Raw genomic sequence first — 9,190 nt, 5'->3', positions numbered from 1 at the left:
GATCCCAGCCCATATCTTGAATGCGATGGTCATCGATTTTAACTCGTTTCTATCGATTCAAGAAGCAGATGTTAAGAATGTATTTCTAAAGCTTGAGTCGGCAGGTCTCAGGATGTTCTTGGGACAATCTTCTCAGAAGATATACCTCAAGGAGGTCAATGAATTCTATCGGAAGGGATTTATCACTGCTAATGACACTATCTCTGTGACTATCAATGATCAGTTGCTACTCCTTTCTGAAGAAGCTTTCGGAGAAATCTTCTCTTTGCCAACTGATGGTTATGTCAGCTTTTCTGAAGTAAAAACTCATGACATTGAAGAAATGCAGTCTCGACTATCTGCTGATGGACGGAAAATCAAGGTTTCCGATCCAAAGAAGGAACTGAAACCAGAAATTCAGTTGTTAGCTGATATCGTGGCAAAGAGAATATTAGCAAAAGCCGGTTCTTATGCTGCTCTTACACTCGAAAAATTCCAGGTAATGACCATAATCATGGGTGAAAAGAAAGCAAATTGGAGATATATTCTTTTTAACATCTTGAAGAATATGCTTAAGTCATCCAAACAGTCATGTGGCTTCGCCATCCAAATCAGTTATCTGTTAAAACTGAAGGGTTTGGTAGCTGAAAATGCTGAAACATCATCAAAATTCAAGGTATTTACTGCCAAAAACACCTTGCCATCAAAAACCAAAATAGAGGTTAAGCCATCACCAGTCAAGAAGGTCAAAACAGCAAAAAAGAAACTGATTCTCAGTGAATCAGATTCAGAGAAAACTCCTTGCCCTAAGCTTGTCAAGAGACCAAGGACTCAAAGAACCAAACCAATAACCACAGTGGAAGTCATTCCACCTGAGAAAATTATTCAATCAGATGCTCAACAGCCCATTCAGGCTATCCCTTTGCAAGTAGTCTCACCTGATGATTCAGTTACCAAAGCAAAGACACCAGCTAAGGTAAGAGCTCCCTTGACTCTTGTAAATCGCCCTACCATCCTGCCTAGAGCCAGATCCAAAGGTGTAATATTAAGGGAACCAGTGCACTCCACACATTCTAGAATGGATCTTCCTCACATTCTCTCAACTGACAAAGGAAAAGGCAAGCTGGTTGAAGAACCGCGGCCATCCAATGTCATTCAAACACACATTGACCTAGTTTGGGAACAGGTCAATGCATTTGCCATATCACAATTAAAATATTTTGATTGTTGGAAAAGTTTCAGAACAGAAATCTTTGCCAAAGAACTGAAGCATAGATCTCAACTGAAAAAGTTCATCAAGCTAGAAGCAATTGTGATGAAAGTAGTCAAAGCTGCTACAATTCCACAGGCATTAGAAAGGCAGAAATATTTTTTTAATCAGATTCGTGTCAAAAAGCTAACAAGAATGGTAGCAAAGCTGAAGTCCAACTACAATCCCACAAGTCCAACTGCATACAATGATAGAGCTGTGTTCACTCAACTGGACACAGATCTTAGTAGTCTGCAGAGTGAAATCAGATTTTGGGAAGAAGATCAGGAACTAGTTCTTCATGACAAACCCCCCAACTCAAATATTGAAAAAGATTTATCCTCCTCTCCACAAAAAGAACCATCTCCACAACAAGCAACTGAAAAGCCAGTTCAGGGAATACATCAATCCTCTCAGACAGAACATCAGCTATATTCTGAAGCAGAACTTTCCTTGGCAAACATTGATGAAATCATTCAAGCTGTTACCTTGGAAGCTCAGCTAGAGGAAATACAGTATGACTCAATTACCCATTCAGCTGAACAACCAGAGCAAGACATTAAGATATCATCTGAAGCACCAGCTGAGTCACTTATTGCTGAAAAATTTATATCTGCTCAAACTGAAGATCAAACTGAAGTGCCAAAACAAACTTCAGAAAAAGAAATAACTGAATCGGAAAAAGCTCAAACTGAAGCACCAGTTCAGCCAGAAACTTCTGCTGAACAAGATATTCAAACTGATGAACAAGCAAAACCCTCAGAACAAGAAACTGCTGAACATGTAGAAGGTCAGTTGCTCACTGAATCAAAGGAGCAAGAACAAATTTCAGTCAATTCTCCACAGGCGGCCCCTATGTATGAACCATCTATCTCCATCATTCAGCCAGACAGTCCATTTCTTGATCAAAACCAACGTTCATCATCTCAAATTCAAGAAAACATTCCAGCTCAGCCTATGGCTGGAACAATGGAAACTAATCAAGCATTAGTTCTTTTTGGACAAACATCGAAGCATTCAGAAACGCCCAGTCAGCGACCTCCAATTCAATCCACAGAAATGGACGTTGTTCTCGAAGAAATCCAGAACATACAATACAATATGCAGCAGATGCTCGCTGAAATCAAGAAAATTCAATTCGAACAACTGTCTCATACTGTCAAATTAGATTCTTCGACTGAATTTGACTCGGCGAAACTAAACGCTCTTCAAGACAATATGGACTCTCTTAGCAGAACTGTTCATGAAATAAAGAAGGGGCTAGTTAACTCACTCTTTACAACTCAGGATGTAATCAGTCAGAGAGTTGAGCGACTGGAAACCTCTGTTTCAAATAAAATAGAATTGCTACAGACCTCCCTCACAACTATTGCCTCAAGTATCTCATCAGATGTAAAACTTCTTTCCATTGACGTTCGAAAGTTATCAGACAAAATGGAGTTGTTTGACAAAAAGGGGGAAGAACAGCAGCTGAAGAAGAATTAATCATATTATTAGAATCAACTGATATAATATTATCAGATTTTATGTTATCTACAAGGAATCCAGTTATTTTATGATTCAGTTGCGTAATCTATTATCTACAAAGAGCTCAGTTATTCGATCTTAAATCACTTGGTTTTGTCAAACACCATGAAGGGGGAAATTGTTGGAAACTAGATTCTGGAGTTTGACAAAACATGAATCAATCGATTAACAAAATATGAATCAACTGATACGCGCAAGCAAATTCGGCAACTGAACTTATCAACTGAAATCAGCTGATACAATGATACAGAGTAAACTGATCAGTTAAAACATTCAGCCGAATGCCTCAAAGTCTCTCAACTGAAGATGTCTCGGGAAAGAACAAAGAAGACATAACAGATTACAAGAGCACCGCACAACAACCAAGACTAAAAACAACGCATTCCGGACAAAGCAATTAAGACGCCGAATTACAATGAATGAAGCAAACAATATCGAAGGAATAATCAAGTGGAAACCAACAGATACAAAGATTCAAATTTATCTCAAGATTAGCGTTGGAAAAGAAGAGTATAAATATGGCAGAAGAAAAAGAAGAAGTGACGATATATCATTCAAAAACTTGCTATTACTCTGTCAAAATCTCAGCTCATTCTTACTTGATTTATTCGTAGCAATCAAGGCTACAAGTTGAGCAAACTAGCACTCTGTAATATTTGTTAATTCAATAGTGCTAAGATCAGTTACGCACAGAGATCATTTTGTAATACTAAGAGTTTCAGTTTAGGCAGTGGGTAAGTCCTAACTGAAGTGGGTCTGTACAAGTATTGTATTGGATCAAAGTCTTTTAGTGGAAATCCTATCCTTGTGATAGAAGGGGTGACGTAGGAGTAATTGAATTCTCCGAACATCCAGAAACAATCATTGTGTATTTATTTCAGTTCTGTATTCTATCTATAAGTCAGTTACCTTCCGCAACTACTTCAGTTTAATTGATTGATATTGACCAACAAGATTCCGAGAATCAGTTTGTCACCAAACTGAACTCAAAAATTCGATAAGACCAATAATAATTGAGAGTGTTTATTCAACCCCCCCCCCCCCCCCCCTTCTAAACACTCTTGACACGTCAATCGATCCTATCAGAGTTCCAACTCATTGAATATTGTGACAATTGAAGAATATCATTGTAGGAATCATTTGAAACTTGGAAAGTAATAGTCTTGCTTTTGTTCTTTTATGTATATTCATGTTCATTTCGAAAGTACGAAGGGAACTAATCAAGTCATCTAATGCGAGCTGAGTTGTAGCTTGTGCTTCATCAATTGTACAGATCTTGATATTGAACTGCTCCGGGAGTGATCGTAATACTTTATTGACCAATATTTCATTTGTAATCAAACCACCAAGGCTGAACACTTCATTGTCTATCTCTCTCTATGCTATGCTCCCCCGGATCAGGCTTACCATGCTTCGCGCCTACGGCGTTCATATCTTTCGAGATCCACCTGAGGTAAAAAAATCGTAAGGAAACTGTACCCGACCAGGGAGGAGCTATTTTATCGTCCAGCTCTTTCCATACTTCATGGGTGAAACATCAACAAATTCAGATCTCCCCTTTTTTTGGGAAAGCTGGCGGCCGCGTGTGAATTCTTTCAAGACGATCATACTCGGTGATTGTCTCAGTTTCTTCCACTCTCAAACTTCCAAATTTAGAGGTTAACAGTCTTAACTTCATTGTTTGTATACTTTCAAATCCTTCACAATGTTTTTTTAAATTTCTCATACATCCTTAGCAGAAACGCAATTTTTAATAAGACTAAACTTGTTTATATCAACTGATGTGAATATGTCATTTAATGCCTTTGAATTGTAGTTTGAAATTTGAACTTCATCAATTGTCCATTAACTTTCTGGTTTGATCAGACTATCACCATCTTCATCAAATTTTTTGGTGGATTCCAAAAATTTACAACTTGTTGTCTTGTTCTTTCATCTATGGAATTGATATAAAATCTTATTTTGAATTTCCAAATAGCGTAGTTGGATCAATCTAAAACCGGTGATCATAGTGCAGCGTTGGCAAGTGACACGTCCATTGAATTTTATCTGTTAAAATAAAAATAACCAGAATCTCATTTAAAAACGTCAATAGTTAGCTCTGATACCAAGTGAAAGTATTTTGTTTCACACAATTGTAAGTATTGTGTGTTTCAGATATAAGTGTTGTCTCGGATTGTAATACCTTGTGACAATATGCTGACAACATGCAGCGGAATAGTATAACACAGATAAAAAACTTTAATTAAAAGTAACCGAAAGATAATTACGAACAAGCAAACACACTTGTATGCTTATGCGATGACTCAAGTCAAAATAATCGCTAGAAAAAAATCGAGTTTACAAAACCAATATTAGTGAAGAAAAGAAAAACTATCTTCCTTAACAAGTCGAGAAAGTAAATTGCATACTAAAATATCATTAACAAAAATAACTAAAACAAAATAATGCAAATCTGTGTGGCCAAAATTTGGAGCAACAGAACAATTCCCCAATCAACATTTTGTATGAGTGTTGTCTTCAAATGTCTACAACATGTCACGACAACATAGTGAAACAACAATGTTTATTCTTTGCGAGTTCTTCAGAAAATTCTCTCTTTATTCTCTCGTATCTCGCTCGCTCGCTTTTCTTTCTGGTAGAACAATTATTATTCAATATATATAAACTTGTGTTGATCTTGATAAGATTCTTTGAATAGATTCCTACAAGATAAGGAAAGTAGTCTTTCATTAGGAAACAAATTCTTTTAAATATTGAAGATCAAATATAGAGTTTAAGGAACTCAATATTCTAGAAAGACAAAACTCTTATACAAAATCTTATAAAAATGATAAGAATTTAGGAGATTAATTGTGTTTTGAAAAGCGACATGTTTCCTTTCAATTACCAACACAAACAGCATCACCAAATGCTCTATTTCTATCTCAAATCACGATGAAAATAATTTAAAAAAATAAAGAAAACAAAATGTGGTTCTATGCTAAGTATGTTTCATCAACTTCTCTTCTAGTTCTTGTTCGTACTTTCTTTTCTTTATTTTGATTAACAAAAACTATAAATGCAAAAATGTATCCATTGATAATATATTTTTACAACGTACACATATAACTGAGGTATCTAACTTTGAACCAATGATTCCATTTCATTCATACCAAATATTTAACAACCAATCATCGATATGTAATGCCAATAGGTTATAGGTACTTGGTTTGCTTTTCCTTTCCCCCATAAAGTACTTCCAGAACAATATATTGTTGGTCCCACGTTCGGCAATTTGAGATAATAAATATGAAAATAAAGAATAAATTGGATACCGAGATTTACATGGAAAATCCCTATAAATTATTAGGGTAAAAACACGGGCAAGATGAAAAGAATTCCACTATAATATTTTATGGTGTACAACCACTCATTGTGTTTTCAAAGAGAACATACTTTCTTAATACAGGAGAACAAAACACCACACAAATATTATAGAACTAAGCACTCAATGCTATAAGATGAGAGAAAACTCGAAGAAGGAATGATTTCAGAATGAGGGGAGGGAGCTATATTTATAGAGCCTCTTGTCCATTCTTATTTTCAACAAAACTCAACGTGTTGTCCGTGTCACCAATCATTCATTTAATTCAATTTCCCGACATGCATTTAATCCATTTTGCCGACATTTCTCCCACTTGGAGATTTGATTGAGAATCAAACACATCTCCACACATCCTTTCAATCTCGTCATTCCATGCTCCTTACATTTCCGCTAAGCGACTTGAGGATCTACTGTAACGTCCGAAAAACAAACCTATGTAAACCACATGCATGCAAATTATTTTTAATTGCTTAATTGTTTTATTTTGTAGATTTTAAATACTTGCATGATATTTATTAAATATTTAAAGGCATGATTGCATGATTAAATGATAATATGACATGATTTCATTAAATTGAAGGATTTTACTCGAATATTCAATAATAGGCAGGGGAAAGGAGACCGGGGACGACCAAGACAAAAATATTTATTTTTCATTAAATAATTACAAGACTTCCTCATATGATTAAAAATGATTTAATTTTTCTAAAAATGTTATAGTTCGAATTATTTTACGAGTCGAGCTCGATTTTTCCCGGGAAGCCGGTTTTGGGCAAACGATGAGTTTTTAAAAGATCAAAAATATTATTTTTGGGAAACTTTTATAAACTTTTATGTTTTAATTAAATAAAAGTTATTGGGCCCAATTTAACTAAATTAAGTAGGCCCAATTACTCCTATACTTAGAGGCCCAAACCCAAATCTCATTAGAATGTTAATTAAATTATAAATAAGTAAACTTGCCTTCTTTCACCCCATAATTCACCTATAGCAGCCGAAAATCACACTCTTCACACACTAGAATTTCGATAGAATTTCGAAAATATCAAGAGGAAGAAAAGCTAGGATTCTTCGTCGTCCGGTCGTCCAACTTCGCACCCTTGACATCGATCGTTTATTCGAGCGTTATAAACGCAAAGGCACGTTCTTAAACTCTTTTAAACATCATAAAAATCATAATATGTGTGTTTAATGGATTATGCATGAAAAAAATATGGGTGTTCGAGTATTTTACGGTATGATACGTATTTTCGACGTTTTTACGATTTTAAACTCGTTGATGAAACGTTTTGAATCCAACGAGTACGCTGCCAACGTAGGATGTTATCTGAATGAAATATGGTTAAAAAATGATAAAAATTAAAATGGAAACGTGCTGGAACTGAAGTGGAAAAACCAGAAGAGGTCTGTGGGTTTTTGGTATGGTTTGTACAAGATTCAAGGGGCGGCTACTGTGCATGGGTGTTGGGGCTTGGCCAGGGCTGGTTGGGGCTTGGCTAGGGTCATGTACTAGGGCTAGGAAGAGTCATAGCATGTCTAGGGCTTAGGGGAGTGGCTAGGGAAGAGTCCACTTGAGCTAGGACTCTTCCCGAGCGTGCGAGAGGGAAGGGTTGAGAAGACAGGCTTGCGGATGGCCTGGGTGCGAGACATGCTGGTCCATCAGGGTCCAAGGGAGATGGGTAGGGGTCGGGCTAGGGGTTGGTGCAGATGGGTTCGCTGCTGGCTCGACTGGAACGTGAGAGTGCATGGTGTGCGCGCAGCTGCTGGTTTCTCGAACTAATGGCTCGCTGCAGGGGTTAAAGGGTCTGGGCTGGGCTTGGTTGGGTCTGGGCGTTGTCCATGGTCGGTTAGGGTCAGGTGGACTCGGTGGTGGCTCGGGGTAGAGGAGTCCTAGGTTGGCTAGGAGTCCTAGCAAAGGTAGGAGTCACGCGCAGAACTTGTGTCTCGGTTCCAGGAGTGTTCGAACGATCTAGAATCTGGTTCTATGGGCTGGGCTTGGTCAGTAGGGTTCCTAGATGGGTAGGCTCGGGTTTGGCTTGAGGTGGCTCGAACATGGCTCGAGTAAATAAGAAGATGGCTCAGGTTGTTCACATGAGGGTCAATTTCGAGAATTAATGAACTTAAATTGGAACCATGGGTCCACGGGTATGGTTCATGGCTCACAAGGGTAGTATAGGTAATAAAAAGGTTATGTTTAAAGTTTGAGAAGAAATAATGAGTTTTGAATTTATCCGGGATTTAATCGCCTCTCGAATAGTTAATTAAAGAATTAATTTGAAAAACCTCGAATTAAGCCGAATAAAATTATGAAAAATTATATTTAAACTTAAATAATTATTTGGAATAAACCCATATCATTAAAACCAAGAAAAAGATAAAATCAAGAATTTTTACGTTTAGGGACAAAACGATAATTTTACACTTGGAAAATACGTAAAAGTTTGGCAGCGTCACGAAGAATCATAACGCATGTTAAATGATAATTTATGATTTGAAAGGATGATTTTAATGAAATTATGTTATTTTATGATTTATGGTAAAGTTGTGCAATTTATACTGTTTAAAATGATATTTTTGGAAATTTATGATATTTTATGCTTTTAAAAGAAAATGAAAAATATTTTGAAGGATGCGAATTGACTGTGATAAATGATATATAATTTTGTGGGGATGTCGTGAGGAAATAAGGCCCCAGAGGGAGCCCATTTACGGGAGAAGACCCCAGAGGAAGCCCATTTATGGGAAAAGGCCCAGAGGGAGCCCGTCTATGGTAGAAGGCCCCCGAGGGAGCCCCGACGATCATATTTCCACGGTGGAGCCTAGTGCTCATCCCCATGGACCATGTGGAGCTGAAGACTGATCAGTCGACTAAAAAAGTTAGTCACTTTCAAGGATCAAACTTTATCTAAAATGATAAAGGATTGAAAGATTTACAATTAAAATGATTTTATGATATATGATTTATTTATGCTTAAATGATTTTAAATGGTTTATTTATTTTCAAAAGATTATTTTAAATAAAGGTATGATTTTTAAATGCTTGTGATTGTATATATTATTTTCTATTC

Source organism: Primulina tabacum, chromosome 9 (assembly GCF_025594145.1).
Source record: "Primulina tabacum isolate GXHZ01 chromosome 9, ASM2559414v2, whole genome shotgun sequence".
Taxonomy (NCBI): domain Eukaryota; kingdom Viridiplantae; phylum Streptophyta; class Magnoliopsida; order Lamiales; family Gesneriaceae; genus Primulina; species Primulina tabacum.
The sequence above is the reverse complement of the archived record's forward strand: the minus strand, read 5'-3'. Positions refer to the sequence as shown.